This window comes from Lolium perenne, chromosome 5, assembly GCF_019359855.2.
Source record: "Lolium perenne isolate Kyuss_39 chromosome 5, Kyuss_2.0, whole genome shotgun sequence".
Classification (NCBI taxonomy): domain Eukaryota; kingdom Viridiplantae; phylum Streptophyta; class Magnoliopsida; order Poales; family Poaceae; genus Lolium; species Lolium perenne.
In genome coordinates this window covers 152001996-152019382 of record NC_067248.2, presented here as the reverse complement: position 1 = coordinate 152019382, position 17387 = coordinate 152001996, and the positions used below count along the sequence as shown (strand labels likewise).

At 39.9% G+C, this 17387-nt stretch overlaps 1 long non-coding RNA gene across 2 annotated transcripts; it reads left to right on the top strand.

The window, feature by feature from the left end:
- Positions 1 to 3037: 3037 nt before the first annotated feature.
- LOC127300259 (uncharacterized) lies at positions 3038 to 3612 on the top strand. Of its 2 annotated transcripts, none has more exons than XR_007851026.2 (3): positions 3038 to 3177; positions 3266 to 3362; positions 3528 to 3612. It is a non-coding gene; the product is annotated as an uncharacterized lncRNA (long non-coding RNA). The 2 variants fall into 2 exon arrangements; XR_007851029.2 differs by having other exon boundaries at positions 3569 to 3589.
- The last annotated feature ends 13775 nt before the right edge of the window (positions 3613 to 17387 follow it).

Genomic DNA, 17387 nt, shown 5'->3' with positions numbered 1-17387 from the left:
AGGAAAAGGGAGGACCCGTGCAGTGTCCGGCCCGACGCATTGGCCATCCAAATTTAGTGAACGATTTAGTGAACAAATGAATCGGTTCGCATGAATGAATCTGTTTAAGTCGCGTCGCTTAACCGTACGCAACTAGTTTCGAACGGTCCAGATCGAACAAAATAGGTCGCACCCCCTAGAGATACCCTTGGCTGGGGCTGAAGAGGTGCTGGAGATGTCGCTACGAGAACATGGCGACCAATTAATCAGCCGTCGGGAACGGCCGCGCTTTGCCACCAAATTAATCACCGTGCTTGTTGTTTCTGCATTTAGCACGAGACCAACGTTTGTGTTTATTTCCAGCCAGGGACGGAGACAGGGGGGAACGAGGGGGGCTTAGCTATCCCCATGTTTTAAATTTTATGAAGAACACTACTCATTAGAAGTGTAATTTCTTGCTGATTTAGTTTACTCTGCCCACTCATGAAGTTTGCAACACCATTTTGTCCCCCTCAAGGTTGAAAGCTTGCTCCGTCCCTGTTTCCAGCAGAGGACGCGATCCTATCTCGTACTGGTACGTGCGTGTGCCCAATAGTTTATTTGCCCCTTTCCATCACGAATTCGTCTATTGCATCTCTTAAAACTGATGGTGGTTGATCACCATCCCAAAGGAAAATTCTGTCAGAATCAAAGCTTGGTCTTGCTAAATTTTTGCGCCACCTGCTTGTTGCCCTCACGAGTACAACGTTAAAAGGAAATCAATATAATACGTCAAGAAATCTGAAAACTGTCCGCTAAGATAGCAGTACGAGGGCTCCATATCTCGTTAACTCCATCGCAAGCATATCAACTCCAAATTCTGATTGGCCAAGCACCTCCCGATGCTGTTTCTCCCGTTCTCCGTGATCATTTCGTGTAACACCAACCCTTGTCCATAAGCTGCGTCTACGTTCAATCTGTAGTGACGAGGTGGAGGCTTATACCATCGAACCACTTTTTTTATAAAAAAAACGGAGCTAAAAGCTTTGCTACATCCATTAATTAATAAGAAAGTGTCTAGTTTTTAGGAGAAAATCAGACGAAAGCCTACAACAACAGGGCCACGCCACCCAAACACCGTCCACCCATGAATAATGTAACACCCCAACTTTTGCAACCTTGATTAATTGTCCTTATTGCAAAAATTAGGGGGAACAAATTTTTTTTTCTAAAAGACTAATTAGATGAATTGCCTTGATCTGTTGGTAGATGTATTGTCTTGATTGCTTGTTGAGTTTTGTCTTGAGCCACCTCAAAGAACAACACCTCTAGTGGTTAAACCAGCAACTCACCAAATAAAACACATGTGTGGCTTAGGAAGAATTGTTTTCCTTCTTACTACATCAAACTCTTCTCCTCATGGCAACATGAGTGTGCTATTTTTTTATTTTTCTCTTGGTGGTGCAAGATAGCTCAATCATCCTTAATTCAAAATTTGGGATCATCTACCCCTAGCTACATCCCTCTCTTATACCCACTCATCCTTGTTGGTTTTGAGGCCATGTCGACCATCTGTGTTGACAGGCTTAAAATGTCCAGACTTTGGCAATTGATCTCTAAGCACTCACAACTGTTATTGTTGACTTCAATGCATGGATCTCATCTATGCAACACCCTCTTCAACCTCCACGTCTTGCATGTCTCAGTCTATCCTTGCAGCTCATATATTCAACTTGATATTGTACCCTATTCAATGATTCAACACTAGATCACTTACTTCAATTTTACCTCTTGTTTTTATTCAAGATCAATCTTCACAAAACCAAGAGTGGGAATGATGGGTACATTTTGTAGCCATCATCTACCCTTGAGAACACTTCTCCCTAAATTAGTTTTCTCTCTCAAAAATCCTATTGATTTTCCTTCTCTAGTTTTGATCACAAAACTACTTCTAGTTTTACTAAAACTTTTCAAGATATTTCTCCCAGGAAAACAAGGAACTGAAATGGGTTTTGTTTTCTCATCCCATTTCTACGTAGTACTGATTTCTAAAACAGTTATTTTCTATCTTGCCTTCTTTTTAACAAAAGGCTTGTTTATGGTACCTATACCATTTCTTATTTGCTTTAAATTTGAGAAAACTCTACTTCACTTGGGAAAGTAAGTAGAACATTTTGAACTCCTATGTTCCAACTAGTTCTCTCAACATTTTCGAATTCCATTTCACTTGAGTTCATTCCCAATTATCCCTAGACAATTGAGGTGTTTCAAATACTTTATATTCTCTTCCATCATCACCTTGATCTCATAAATTGATGAGTTATGTCAATATATTCATCCTTGTGAGTATATGGATACTTCACTCACCTTCTCTCTTAACCTTGCTCTATCATTGACTAAACCACCATCACCATCCCATCTACCTTGGCATGCTCATGCATTGTTGCATGCGGCCAACCCCAATCCTTCAATTTTGAATTCTATTAAAAACTTTTATTTATCAACTATACCTTGGGAACCATCTTCATCATAAGTTGGTCTCAACCAAAGTGGTGGAGATTATTCTCATGGCACATGTCACCTTCATACTCCTTTTGTATCTATATGTATCTACTCCTATTTTTATCATTATCAAAGTCACTCATTGACATTATCTTCTCAACATCATGCCTTGAACTATTCACATGAATGTTGTGCATCTCTCTCACATTTCTCTCTTGCTCATGACAAGAAAGGAGCCGGCCATGACTTGAAATTCGGCCAGCCCCTCCTCTTCATTTCCTTCTCTTGCAAGCCTTGCCTCCCAACTACCCCAACAAATAAATGGGCAGCCACCCACCTTAGCCAATCAAAATGGAGGCACCCACCATCCTCCCTCTATATAAGAGCTTGGCTTGCCACCTCCACTCCCCTTGGCTCATTTCTTTCACACTCCACTCCCTCATACCTTCCTCCCCCTTCCTCCCCACGAGCTGCTGCTCCTCCTTAGCTCCATCGCCGGCCATGGCCATGGAAAGCGACCAAGATGGAGCTCCCCTCCTCCCTCAAGCTTCCCCTCACCATGAGAGCATCTCTCTCCCTCTCTTCTCCCCTAATATTTGATGAGTCTAGCTCACTTTCTCCTTTCTCCTCTCACTAGATTGGATCTTGATGCAGGTGCATGTTGGTCCAAGCATGGAGAAGGTTGAGCTATCCTCAGATCTGAAGTTCTTGAGCAAAGTTCGTCCAAAACCTTGCAGTAATTTCTGTATCTTGCTGTTTCAGATTCTGGTACGAACTTGTAAAATCCGCCAAATCTCGTGTGCAGATCCAAATCGAGTGATTCAAAGTTCCACAGATAGGTATTGAAAAGATCTACAACTTGGCGTTGGTCTCATCCTCAAATTCTTTACGGATTATGCATGGTAAATAAAGTTCTGCAAACATGCAGAATCACTGTTTGTTAGATTTCTTCCGTTTTACAAAACCTTTTTGAGCAAACTCAACTGTGGGTGAAAGTCCACTTCAGTACCTTCATTTTGGCGTTGGTTTCACTTCAAATGATCTCCTGAAATTGAAATGGTTCACAGATCTAGATCTGGTCAGATCTGACTTTGTCGAATTAAACCAGGAGCTTGGAAACGAATTTTTGAATGAAACCAATCGGGTAAGAACCACCTATTCAATACCTTTCAGATGCAGCTGACCTCATATTTGTATGATTTGTGTATGATTTTTGATGAATTAAACTTGTTCTGTGTGTTCTGCAGACATGGCTGTTAGCTTTTAAATCATCAAAAATCCATTTTTGAACCTAATTGTGCGATTCCAATTCTGTAGGATTACTGAATGTTTTCTTAATCATCTCAAACAAGATTCAAACCTTTATCTGTTCTGCAACTCCATAGTTAAAGCAAATGGTGAAAACATGCAGTAAACTTGTAAATCCAATTGTGAGAGTTTCAGAAACAATTTGAACCCAAATCCAATTGTGTGTGAATCTCTGTTTAAATATCTTTCGAATGCCAGTGGCCTCATATTTTTAGGATTTTTCTACGATTTATGGCTTACAGATCTTGTTTTCTGTACAGTCAGATTCAAAGAAATTCCTAAAATTGTAGGTTTAATATTTTTGGGTGATTCCAATTGGGTTAGTCTTGTATTAGTACTGGCTATATAGGAAAAATATTATTAGTCTCTGTTAATACATATTTGTTGCTGTTAGTAATGTTTATGTGTGACATGCATTGTTGAAGCAAAACTTTTCGGTTTATTTAAAACCCTTGACCAACTCTTTTTAGTAGAGATGGGCAACCTTAATTTTATGCTTGCAAAACAAAACCTCTGCAATTTAACTTTAGCTCTTTTGTTTTGCTTAAGTCTTCAAATGGTGGGGCATATCATTTGCTCCTATTCTTGTGTAGTGTTATGTAAGCTTCTTAAAATAGGGAGAATGATTGCCCGCTTTTCCAAAAATGTTTCAAATTATAATGTGAATGTTTTTGTTGCCAAACTAATGCACTTGTCATCTTTATGATTCATAAAGATGACAAGTGCATTAGTTTGGCAACAAAAACATTCACATTATAATTTGAAACATTTTTGGAAAAGCGGGCAATCATTCTCCCTATTTTAAGAAGCTTACATAACACTACACAAGAATAGGAGCAAATTTGAAGACTTAAGCAAAACAAAAGAGCTAAAGTTAAATTGCAGAGGTTTTGTTTTGCAAGCATAAAATTGGGTTACCCCATCCTAGTGTTTTATGTTGTGGAACTCTTTTGAAGTAACTTCTTCAACAAAGATATTGAGATGTCATAGGATATCTTTTAGATTATCTTCTTCAACAAAGATATAGAGATGTCATAGGAACTCTTTTGAAGTATCTTCTTCAACAAAGATATAGAGATGTCATATGATCTTCTTAGTGTCCCCTTCAACTGTGATGTTGGGATGCTACATCCACAAGAGAAACTATTACTCTTTCATATGCTATATCCACAAGAGAAACTACTTCTCTTCTTCATGCTATTTCCACTGGAGAAATTAGCTCTTCCCTCTTGTCATCTTAGATTAGCATTTGTTATCTTGCACTCTTGCAAAGTACCTTCTGGATGGTTTGCGAGTACAATTCCAAATGTACTCACGGCTTTGTTCCTGGCTATTTACTTGGCCAGACTTGGAGGAACACGATGGATGAAGAAGGAGTTGACGACGTCTATGCGAGCTAGGAACGTCTTCCCAGTCAGTTGCCTGTAGGGTTATGGCAGATGACTTGGGTACTGCGCTGCTGAAGTGATGATGCTACTCTGATGTTTAGTTAGGCCCTCCGAGGCTATTATGTAAGTATTGGTCATGTGACCATGTTGTAATTTTCTTATTCCGCTTTGTAATGGATGGTGTAATTTGATATCAGTTCGGTTATGTGTTCACGGCGCACTGATCATGGGATCGTGAACTGTATACATAACAGGGAATTTCGGACAGCTAGTCCAGGGTCCCCACAGATCTGTAACACCCCAACTTTTGCAAACTTGTTTAGTTGTCCTTATTGCAAAAATTAGGGGGAACAAAAACTTTTTCTATAGACTAATTAAGACTAATTGCCTTGATCTGTTTGTTATGATGAATTGCCTTGATCTGTTGGTAGATGTGTTGTCTTGATTTCCTGTTGAGTTTTGTCTTGAGCCACCTCTTAGAACAACACCTCTAGTGGTAAAACAAACAACTCACCTAATAAAACACATGTGTGTCCTAGGAAAAGTTGTTTTCCTTTTTACTACCTCAAACTCTTCCCCTGATGGCAACCTGAGTGTGCCTTCTTAATTTTTCTCCTTGTGGTACAACCTAGCTCAATCATCCTAAATTTAAAACTTGGGATCATCTTCCCCTAGCTACATCCCTCTCTTATACCCACTCATCCTTGTTGGTTTTGAGGCCATGTCGACCATCTGTGTTGACAGGCTTATAATGTCCAGACTTTGGCAATTGATCCTTAAGCACTCACAACTGTTATTGTTGACCTCAATGCATTAATCTCATCTGTGCAATACCATCTGTAACTTCCACGTCTTGCATGTCTCATTCTACTCTTGCAACTCTTATACTCCATTGATCTTGTACCCTATCCAATGTTTAACCTCAAGATCACTTTCTGCACTTTTGCCTCTTGTGTTTATTCAAGTTTAATCTTCCCAAAACCAAGAGTGGAATGATGGGTACATTTTGTAGCTACCATCTACCCTTGAGAACTCTCCTCCCTAAATTAGTTTCCTCTCTCAAAAACCCTATTGTTTTTCCTTCTCTAGTTTTGATCACAAGACTACTTCTAGTTTTATTAAATCTTTTCAAGATAAGTCTTCAAGGAAAACAAGGAGCTGAAATGGGTTTTGTTTTTCTTCCCATTTCTACCAAGTACTGATTTCTAAAAACATTACTCTGTATTTGGCTTTCTTTTAATAAAAAGCTTGTTTATGGTACCTACACCATTTCTTGTTTCCTCTTGCTTATTTTACATTTGAGAAAAACTCTACTTTACTTGAGAAAGTAAGTAGAATATTTTGAACTCCTATGTTCCAACTAGTTTCCTCTCAACATTTTCAAATTCCATTCCACTTGAGTTCATTCCCAATTGTCCATAGACAATTGAGGTGTTCCATATACCTTTCAAATAAATCCTTCTCAAATGACAACTCTTGCACATCTTGTGTATCTCTCTGATCTACCACATTGTATCCCCTCATCCTCCAATTTTTGATCATGTAGATGATCATTTGATATTTTCAAATCACTCCCAATTGACCTGTTATTTGAAGCACAACTTATATTTCTTCATACCCATCTCAATCCTTTATTATTTTCCATCATCACCTTGACATCATGAATTGATGATTTATGTCACCATATTCATCCTTGTGAGTATATGGTTACTTCACTCACCATCTCTCCTAGCCTTGCTCTACCATTGTCTAAATCACCATCACCACCATCATCTCTTGGACACATCTTTTATCAGGTCAGAATGCCACCACCATCTACTTTAGCACCCTTGTGCATTAGTATCACTATGCCTAAAATTTTATATCTTTTTAGGCCACCATTTTAGTAATTTGTGAGGCACTCAACCTTGGGTGTCATGCATGTGTAGAAATGCTCTCTTGTTGATCACATGTGCATGGCCAAAAATATGTGGCCGGCCATGCCATGGCACACATGCATCATGCCTCTCCATTTCCCTCTCTCTCACATAATTATTCCACCTTGGGAAGCCTCTCACTTTTTGTCCCTTCCCCATGCCACTAATAATTTCAGCTTTAGTCAAATTCTTCCCCCACAAGATAGCCTCCCAACTAACACAATCAATGAAGAGGCTACCTTCCAACCAACCCAATCAATGAGGAGGCAGCCCACCCCCTCTCCCTCTATATAAAGGGGCTTGGCAGCCCACCCCTCCTCACTTGCTCTCACTTTTCCACTCCCCACTCTTTCCTCCACTCCCACACACTCTCCTCCTATATCTCCCCACGAAATTTCTGCTCCTCCTAGCTTCATGGCCGGCCTTGGCCATGGACATGAAAAGCTCTCCATGATGAAGCTCTCCCCCTCCCTCAAGCTCCTCCTCTCCATGAGAGCATCCCTCTCCTTTTTCTCCCCAACCCTAGATGGTTTTCTCTCCTCTTCTTCTTCCTCCCTTGCTAAGTTTGGATCTTGATGCAGGTGCATGTTGGTCCAAGCATGGAGAAGCTTCACCTATCCTCAGATCTGAAGTTCTTGACCAAAGTTCGTCCAAAACCTTGCAGTAATTTCTTTCATCTTGCTGTTTCAGATTCTGGTACGAACTTGTAAAATCCGCCAAATCTTGTGTGCCTATCCAAATCGAGTGATTCAAAGTTCCACAGATAGGTATTGAAAAGATCTACAACTTGGCGTTGGTCTCATCCTCAAATTCGTTACGAATTTTGCATGGTAAATAAAGTTCTGCAAACATGCAGAATCACTGTTTGTTAGATTTCTTCCGTTTTACAAAACCTTTTTGAGCAAACTCAACTTTGGGTGAAAGCCCTCTTCAGTACCTTCATTTTGGCGTTGGTTTCACTTCAAATGATATCCTGAAACTGAAATGGTTCACAGATCAAGATCTGGTCAGATCTGACTTTGTCGAATTAAACCAGGAGCTTGGAAACGAATTTTTGAGTGAAACAAATTGGCTAAGAACCACCTATTCCTTTCAGATGCAGCTGACCTCATATTTTTACGATTTATGTACGATTTGTGGTGAATTAAACTTGTTCTGTGTGTTCTGCAGACATGGCTGTTAGCTTTTAATTCATCAAAAATCCAATTTTGAACCTAATTGAGTGACTCAAATTCTGTAGGATTACTGAATGTTTTCTTAATCATCTCAAACAAGTTTCAAACCTTTATCTGTTCTGCAACTCCATAGTTCAAGCAAATGGTGAAAACATGCAGTAAACTTGTCAATCCATTTGTGAGAGTTTCAGAAACAATTTGAACCCAAATCCAATTGTGTATGCTTCTCTGTTTAATTACCTTTCCAATGCCTGTGGCCTCATATTTTTAGGATTTTTCTACGATTTATGGCTTACAGATCTTGTTTTCTGTACAGTCAGATTCAAAGAAATTCCTAAAATTGTAGGTTTAATATTTTTGGGTGTTTCCAATTGGGTTAGTCTTGCATTAGTACTGGCTATCTAGGAAAAATATTATTAGTATCTGATCATATATATTTGTTACTGTTAGTAATGTATATGTGTGACATGCATTGTTGAAGCAAAACTTTTCGGTTTATTCAAAACCCTCGACCAACTCTTTTTAGTAGAGATGGGCAACCTTTGTTTTATGCTTGCAAAACAAAACCTCTGCAACTCAACTTTAGCCCTATTGTTTTTCTTAAGTTTTAAAAATGATGTGGGATATGGTTTGCTTCCTATTTTGGATGTAGGATTATGTGAACAACTTAATTTAGGAAAACTGTTTTCTACATTTCCAAAAATGTTTGAAAATGTTTTGTGAATGTATTTGATGTCAAACTAATGCTCTTGTCCTCTTTATGATGTTATCTACCAGGGGATGTTTGGTTTATACCATGGTGATAACCGAGAGAGGCAATTGCTAAGTTGTGATACTCTCATACCTTTACTAGGTAGATAAAATGGGTTCTCTTTAAGTTGTTTGTGGTATCTATAAGTCCTTTGTATGGTAGCTCTTTATTGAATGGTTAGATTATGGTTGTTGTATGTTTGTTTTGTTGGTGCAATGTGATTGATTGTGTTCCTTTTATATTTTCCGGCGATAGATGCGAACAATTCCGGAGAAGAAGAAGAAGTGGAATCGGACAAGGATTTTATTTATGTTGTTGGGATTCTTATATTGATGGAGTTGAAAAAGTACAGGGACAAATAAGCCAAGGCAAGCCATCTTTTGATCTCTTGCTATTTATCCTTCTTGTTGTGCTCATTGCTCCATTATACACTTGGTTCCTTGTATCATATGTGATTTTTGGTCCTCTACTCTATGCATGCTTATTCCCAAAGTATGTTGAACCCCTTGTTGATGCTTTGCATACTTGCTCCCAAGTATGTGAACCCCCTTGTTGATGTTATGCATGCTTACCCTAAGCATGTATGCCCCCTTGACCATACCCATGTTGTCATCTTCTTAGTGGTATGATGATTAACATCATGACCCCTGTTTGAATCATCTTAATTATGTTGTCCCTATACATGCTTATCCTAAGTATGTATGATCCCCTTAACACCTCAATTATCATCCCCTTAGTGGTATGACGGCTAGCATCATATCATTGTGACTCTTAGTTCCTTCATAAAACTATAGGTTGGGAACCCCTTGGAAAAATACCTTGTTGAAAATAATTTTTGAAAACCTTGGGTGAGTTGGACTTACCCAAGTGTGTGTTTATGAAAGGAAAGGATCTTGGCAAAGATGGTTGGAAAGAAAATCTTGTTTTCGAAAACTTTGGCGTCTAAGTATTCACCCGTGACAATTAACCCGCGCAACCACATTACCCTCAGGTGGGACGGGGCTTAGCTCGTAGTTTGTTCTTCTTAACATGGGACACCGCACAACTATATAAGGGTAAGGTTACCCCTGAATCCGGATTGTCGTTGGTGGAGACAATAGTATAACGGGAGGCCTTCGGGGCTGACCCGTCCGGAAGACACTATGGGTCTCCTGGCTTGGCGGTGGAGCCACGCTCAAAGTGAGGTGAGCTGCCACGGTGCCGGGGAGGTACATACTCCATAGGGTAGGATCCCGTGCTAAGACGAATAGGCGAAAGGCTATGTCCGAGTTTTTGTCATGGCATAGTTGATATGCGGGGATGATGCCCACATGATGAACTCGCGGATCTTGTGGGGAAAGTGTGCAAACTCTGCAGAGTCAAATCTATTCGAATAGCCGTGTCCGCGGTCATGGACGGTTGGAATGGCTGTTGCTTAGCCTAAAGAGTTTTGTTTTATGAAAGTGTTTGACAAAGGAAAGGAAGGAACTTGTTTTCGGAGTACCGGGAAGGTACGGGAAAATTGTGATGACCATATGGAGATGGTCGGAAAGGAAATAAACTGGGTTACTCCCATCCTAGTGTTTTATGTTGTAGAACTCTTTTGAAGTATCTTCTTTAACAAAGATATAGAGATGTCATAGAACACTCCTAAGTATCCCCTTCGACCGAGAAGTTGGGATACTATCTCCACCAAAGAAATTACATCTCTCCTAGATGCTATATTCACAAGAGAAACTGATTCTCTTATGCATGCTATATCCACAAGAGAAACTACTCTTCCTCTCTTGTCTCTTTAGTTAGCTCTTGTTAGTATCTTCTTGATGGTTTGTGAGTACAATTCCAAATGTACTCACGGCTTTGTCCCTGGCTATTTACTTGGCCAGACTTGGAGGAACTCGATGGATGAAGAAGGAGTTGGCAACGTCTATGCGTGCTAGGAACGTCTTCCCAGTCAGTTGCCTGTAGGGTTATGGCAGATGACTTGGGCTCTACGCTGATTGAAGTGTTCCCGCGACTCTGATGATTAGATTAGGCCCTTCGAGGCTACTATGTAAAGATGGTCATGTGACCTTATTGTAATTTTCTTATTCCGTTTTGTAATGGAGGATGTAATTTGATATCAGTTCGGTTATGTGTTCACGGTGCACTGATCATGGGATCGTGAACTGTATACATAACACGGTATTTCGGACAGCTAGTCCGGGGTCCCCACAGAGCTGGTATCAGAGCTATCCTGACTGTAGAAGACCTTAGTTAGCATGGACGTTAGTGAGGAAAAACAATTACTTGGGAAAAACTATTTATGAAACAAATTGTTTCTTTAGTCAGAAGTATAGCTTCTACTCCCCTTATTTATTCAAAGCTTCTAAATTCTTATCTCTCCGCTTTATAAAAAGGTTTGAAAATTCTTGCTCTATTGTCTCAACCACTTCAAACCTGCATGTTGGACGATGTCCCCAACTCAGACCGGAGACTCGAAGTCGAAGATGGATCAACCTTTTATGAAGTCTCACGTATCTCCAACGACAACTATTGAAAGATCGGACGCCGAGTTAGTCCTGCACATAAAGGGATAATAAGATCATGCCTTTGGTTGTCACCAAAGTCTGTCAAGGAGCTGACCTTCTTCCTCCATGGGCTCGCACTTTTTGCAGTCGTCAGGGATCAAGTCCTCAGTTTCTAGACTAGTAATTTTTAGGCCAGCCACGAGAAGATCTCGACTTCGGGAGCCCCTCAACAGCTACCCCTTCAAAGACCTCATATTTCCGGGATGTCGAGACTAGAAGTTCTACGCAGTTTTTGCCTCCACCTCAACATCGACGAGACAACCCCAGGCCTGCTTTGCCACCAACTGCTACAAGAATCCTTATTGAAGACGATGCCAACAAGATGAAGACGCCAACATATGTGACCAGCCCCAAATCCAATAGGGTGGATAGGACAAACTCAATCGCTTCGATTGAGCTACCCCCGCGCATTAGGAATTTTTGGGTACTTAGAGTACCATGTCTGGTTTGATGATTGCTTGTAGTTCCCTAGTGTGCTGCCTTGAGTGTTTGTATCTGTTTGCTGTGTGCATGTATGTCTTGCTAATTAGACGTTCCCGCCCTTTTTAATTGTTTGAAATTTGTAAAACAGAAATTAAAAATGGAAATCTGCCAGTGTACTGTTTTGCTAATAAAAATAGTTTGGTAGCTCCGATTGATGTGATTCCAATTGCACTAGAACCAGTATGAAATTATCTTTCAGATGCCACTGACCTTGTATTTTTAGGATTTTTGTAGGTTTTTTAATAAATAAAACTTTATCACTGTTTCTGGTTAGTATTTTGAGTCTCAAAAATTGAAAAATAAATATTTTTGAATGATTCCAATTGTGTTGATCTTGTTTTGTTAATGTGCATCTAGGAAAAATACCAGTAGCCTCTGTTAGTGGTATTTTGTCTCTGGTTATGATTGTATGGGTGTCACATGCTATGATAGGATTAAAGTTTGCCTCGCCGATGTATTGCTAACTGCTAGTTAGTTGGGTAGATTAACGAAAGACTCTAACTCTAAACCCGTTAGAAGTAGTTTTTCAACCGTCGGAAAAACTAACCCAGACCCCTGTCTGCGCTAACTAATTTCAAGGTCAGCCGAAGCATCTCTACTACGCCAAGAAAGCAGAAGCCCCTACCTTCAAGAGTGACTGCACCTCCGCGAGAAGACATACTAACTTGGTCTAACCTTGGAGTATAATCGCACTGACCTCGTGGATATCTTCTTGAAACCAACCCCTAACACACCGTCTAACCCGTTGAGTGAACAATAGCATCAAAACCAAGCGACATCACATGGTTCATCTGGTCCTTATCAAGGGAAGACTCCTAAAGATACCTCAAGAACTCAAGACTAGGTGTAACTTATCCGCTCACCAACTTCTGTAAGTCAGCACCAACCCGCAAGATGAAGATTGTCTTCGACGACTTTGGTTGCTGCTTCATGTGGATACCAACCAGGACTTTCATCAACTTGCTAACTCGCCGCGCGTCCCATATGGTTTAGTTAACGCCGTGAGTGCCTCTTGAAGTGGTGGTCTGCACGTCACCCCCGAAGATTCTTCAGCTGAGAAAGGAAGACCGATGACTTCTTCAGAAGCCCCAGACAGAACTACAAGGCAGAAGCTCTGAGTTTTTCCGAGAACACGATGAAAAATCTTAAGGGTGGAAGACTTCGTCTTCCACTAGAAATTGGAGCTAACCCTAACATTTTTAACCTTTCTAACACACCGTTGGAAACGTAGAATGCACTAACCCCTCTTGAAGCCGTGGACTACACAATGCCCTCTGAAGATGTTTTCAACTCAAGACAGGAGATCAATGACTTCTCCAAGGAGCGCTCGACAAGACCCGTGGCGGAAGCTTAGAGTTTTCAAAAACCCCCGGTGAACAGTTTTAAGGGTGGAAGACTTCGTCTTCCACTAAAACTTAAAGCTAACTCTAAAAGGTTTTCAACCCTGCTAAAGCACCGTTGGAGTACACTAACTCTCCAAGAAATCATGAACCCCTGCTAGGATCGTTAAGAAAATGCAGATCCAACACCTTCATGGAGTAGTCAACCTCCTCATGAAGCTTGCTCTCGGCCAGAAGTTACCATGTCTCTCGGAAGCTGAAGTTGCAACCCTTTCAACAACGGCACATCTACAGAAGAATGGAGTCTAACTTTCGTTAAGTTTTACAACCCCTCTAGTTCTGCGCTCAGTAATCTCGGGACGAGATTATTTTAAGGGTGGAAGATCTGTAACACCCCAACTTTTGCAAACTTGTTTAGTTGTCCTTATTGCAAAAATTAGGGGGAACAAAAACTTTTTCTATAGACTAATTAAGACTAATTGCCTTGATCTGTTTGTTATGATGAATTGCCTTGATCTGTTGGTAGATGTGTTGTCTTGATTTCCTGTTGAGTTTTGTCTTGAGCCACCTCTTAGAACAACACCTCTAGTGGTAAAACAAACAACTCACCTAATAAAACACATGTGTGTCCTAGGAAAAGTTGTTTTCCTTTTTACTACCTCAAACTCTTCCCCTGATGGCAACCTGAGTGTGCCTTCTTAATTTTTCTCCTTGTGGTACAACCTAGCTCAATCATCCTAAATTTAAAACTTGGGATCATCTTCCCCTAGCTACATCCCTCTCTTATACCCACTCATCCTTGTTGGTTTTGAGGCCATGTCGACCATCTGTGTTGACAGGCTTATAATGTCCAGACTTTGGCAATTGATCCTTAAGCACTCACAACTGTTATTGTTGACCTCAATGCATTAATCTCATCTGTGCAATACCATCTGTAACTTCCACGTCTTGCATGTCTCATTCTACTCTTGCAACTCTTATACTCCATTGATCTTGTACCCTATCCAATGTTTAACCTCAAGATCACTTTCTGCACTTTTGCCTCTTGTGTTTATTCAAGTTTAATCTTCCCAAAACCAAGAGTGGAATGATGGGTACATTTTGTAGATACCATCTACCCTTGAGAACACTCCTCCCTAAATTAGTTTCCTCTCTCAAAAACCCTATTGTTTTTTCCTTCTCTAGTTTTGATCACAAGACTACTTCTAGTTTTATTAAATCTTTTCAAGATAAGTCTTCAAGGAAAACAAGGAGCTGAAATGGGTTTTGTTTTTCTTCCCATTTCTACCAAGTACTGATTTCTAAAAACATTACTCTGTATTTGGCTTTCTTTTAATAAAAAGCTTGTTTATGGTACCTACACCATTTCTTGTTTCCTCTTGCTTATTTTACATTTGAGAAAAACTCTACTTTACTTGAGAAAGTAAGTAGAATATTTTGAACTCCTATGTTCCAACTAGTTTCCTCTCAACATTTTCAAATTCCATTCCACTTGAGTTCATTCCCAATTGTCCCTAGACAATTGAGGTGTTCCATATACCTTTCAAATAAATCCTTCTCAAATGACAACTCTTGCACATCTTGTGTATCTCTCTGATCTACCACATTGTATCCCCTCATCCTCCAATTTTTGATCATGTAGATGATCATTTGATATTTTCAAATCACTCCCAATTGACCTATTATTTGAAGCGCAACTTATATTTCTTCATACCCATCTCAATCCTTTATTATTTTCCATCATCACCTTGACATCATGAATTGATGATTTATGTCACCATATTCATCCTTGTGAGTATATGGTTACTTCACTCACCATCCCTCCTAGCCTTGCTCTACCATTGTCTAAATCACCATCACCACCATCATCTCTTGGACACATCTTTTATCAGGTCAGAATGCCACCACCATCTACTTTAGCACCCTTGTGCATTAGTATCACTATGCCTAAAATTCTATATCTTTTTAGGCCACCATTTTAGTAATTTGTGAGGCACTCAACCTTGGGTGTCATGCATGTGTAGAAATGCTCTCTTGTTGATCACATGTGCATGGCCAAAAATATGTGGCCGGCCATGCCATGGCACACATGCATCATGCCTCTCCATTTTCCTCTCTCTCACATAATTATTCCACCTTGGGAAGCCTCTCACTTTTTGTCCCTTCCCCATGCCACTAATAATTTCAGCTTTAGTCAAATTCTTCCCCCACAAGATAGCCTCCCAACTAACACAATCAATGAAGAGGCTACCTCCCAACCAACCCAATCAATGAGGAGGCAGCCCACCCCCTCTCCCTCTATATAAAGGGGCTTGGCAGCCCACCCCTCCTCACTTGCTCTCACTTTTCCACTCCCCACTCTTTCCTCCACTCCCACACACTCTCCTCCTATATCTCCCCACGAAATTTCTGCTCCTCCTAGCTTCATGGCCTGCCATGGCCATGGCCATGAAAAGCTCTCCATGATGAAGCTCTCCCCCTCCCTCAAGCTCCTCCTCTCCATGAGAGCATCCCTCTCCTTTTTCTCACCAACCCTAGATGGTTTTCTCTCCTCTTCTTCTTCCTTCCTTGCTAAGTTTCGATCTTGATGTAGGTGCATGTTGGTCCAAGCATGGAGAAGCTTCACCTATCCTCAGATCTGAAGTTCTTGACCAAAGTTCGTCCAAAACCTTGCAGTAATTTCTTTCATCTTGCTGTTTCAGATTCTGGTACGAACTTGTAAAATCCGCCAAATCTTGTGTGCCTATCCAAATCGAGTGATTCAAAGTTCCACAGATAGGTATTGAAAATATCTACAACTTGGCGTTGGTCTCATCCTCAAATTCGTTACGGATTTTGCATGGTAAATAAAGTTCTGCAAACATGCAAAATCACTGTTTGTTAGATTTCTTCCGTTTTACAAAACCTTTTTGAGCAAACTCAACTGTGGGTGAAAGCCCTCTTCAGTACCTTCATTTTGGCGTTGGTTTCACTTCAAATGATATCTTGAAACTGAAATGGTTCACAGATCAAGATCTGTTCAGATCTGACTTTGTCGAATTAAACCAGGAGCTTGGAAACGAATTTTTGAGTGAAACAAATTGGCTAAGAACCACCTATTCCTTTCAGATGCAGCTGACCTCATATTTTTATGATTTATGTACGATTTGTGGTGAATTAAACTTGTTCTGTGTGTTCTGCAGACATGGCTGTTAGCTTTTAATTCATCAAAAATCCAATTTTGAACCTAATTGAGTGACTCAAATTCTGTAGGATTACTGAATGTTTTCTTAATCATCTCAAACAAGTTTCAAACCTTTATCTGTTCTGCAACTCCATAGTTCAAGCAAATGGTGAAAACATGCAGTAAACTTGTCAATCCTTTTGTGAGAGTTTCAGAAACAATTTGAACCCAAATCCAATTGTGTATGCTTCTCTGTTTAATTACCTTTCCAATGCCTGTGGCCTCATATTTTTAGGATTTTTCTACGATTTATGGCTTACAGATCTTGTTTTCTGTACAGTCAGATTCAAAGAAATTCCTAAAATTGTAGGTTTAATATTTTTGGGTGTTTCCAATTGGGTTAGTCTTGTATTAGTACTGGCTATCTAGGAAAAATATTATTAGTCTCTGATCATATATATTTGTTACTGTTAGTAATGTATATGTGTGACATGCATTGTTGAAGCAAAACTTTTCGGTTTATTCAAAACCCTTGACCAACTCTTTTTAGTAGAGATGGGCAACCTTTGTTTTATGCTTGCAAAACAAAACCTCTGCAACTCAACTTTAGCCCTATTATTTTTCTTAAGTTTTAAAAATGATGTGGGATATGGTTTGCTTCCTATTTTGGATGTAGGATTATGTGAACAACTTAATTTAGGAAAACTGTTTTCTACATTTCCAAAAATGTTTGAAATTTTTTTGTGAATGTATTTGATGTCAAACTAATGCTCTTGTCCTCTTTATGATGTTATCTACCAGGGGATGTTTGGTTTATACCATGGTGATAACCGAGAGAGGCAATTGCTAAGTTG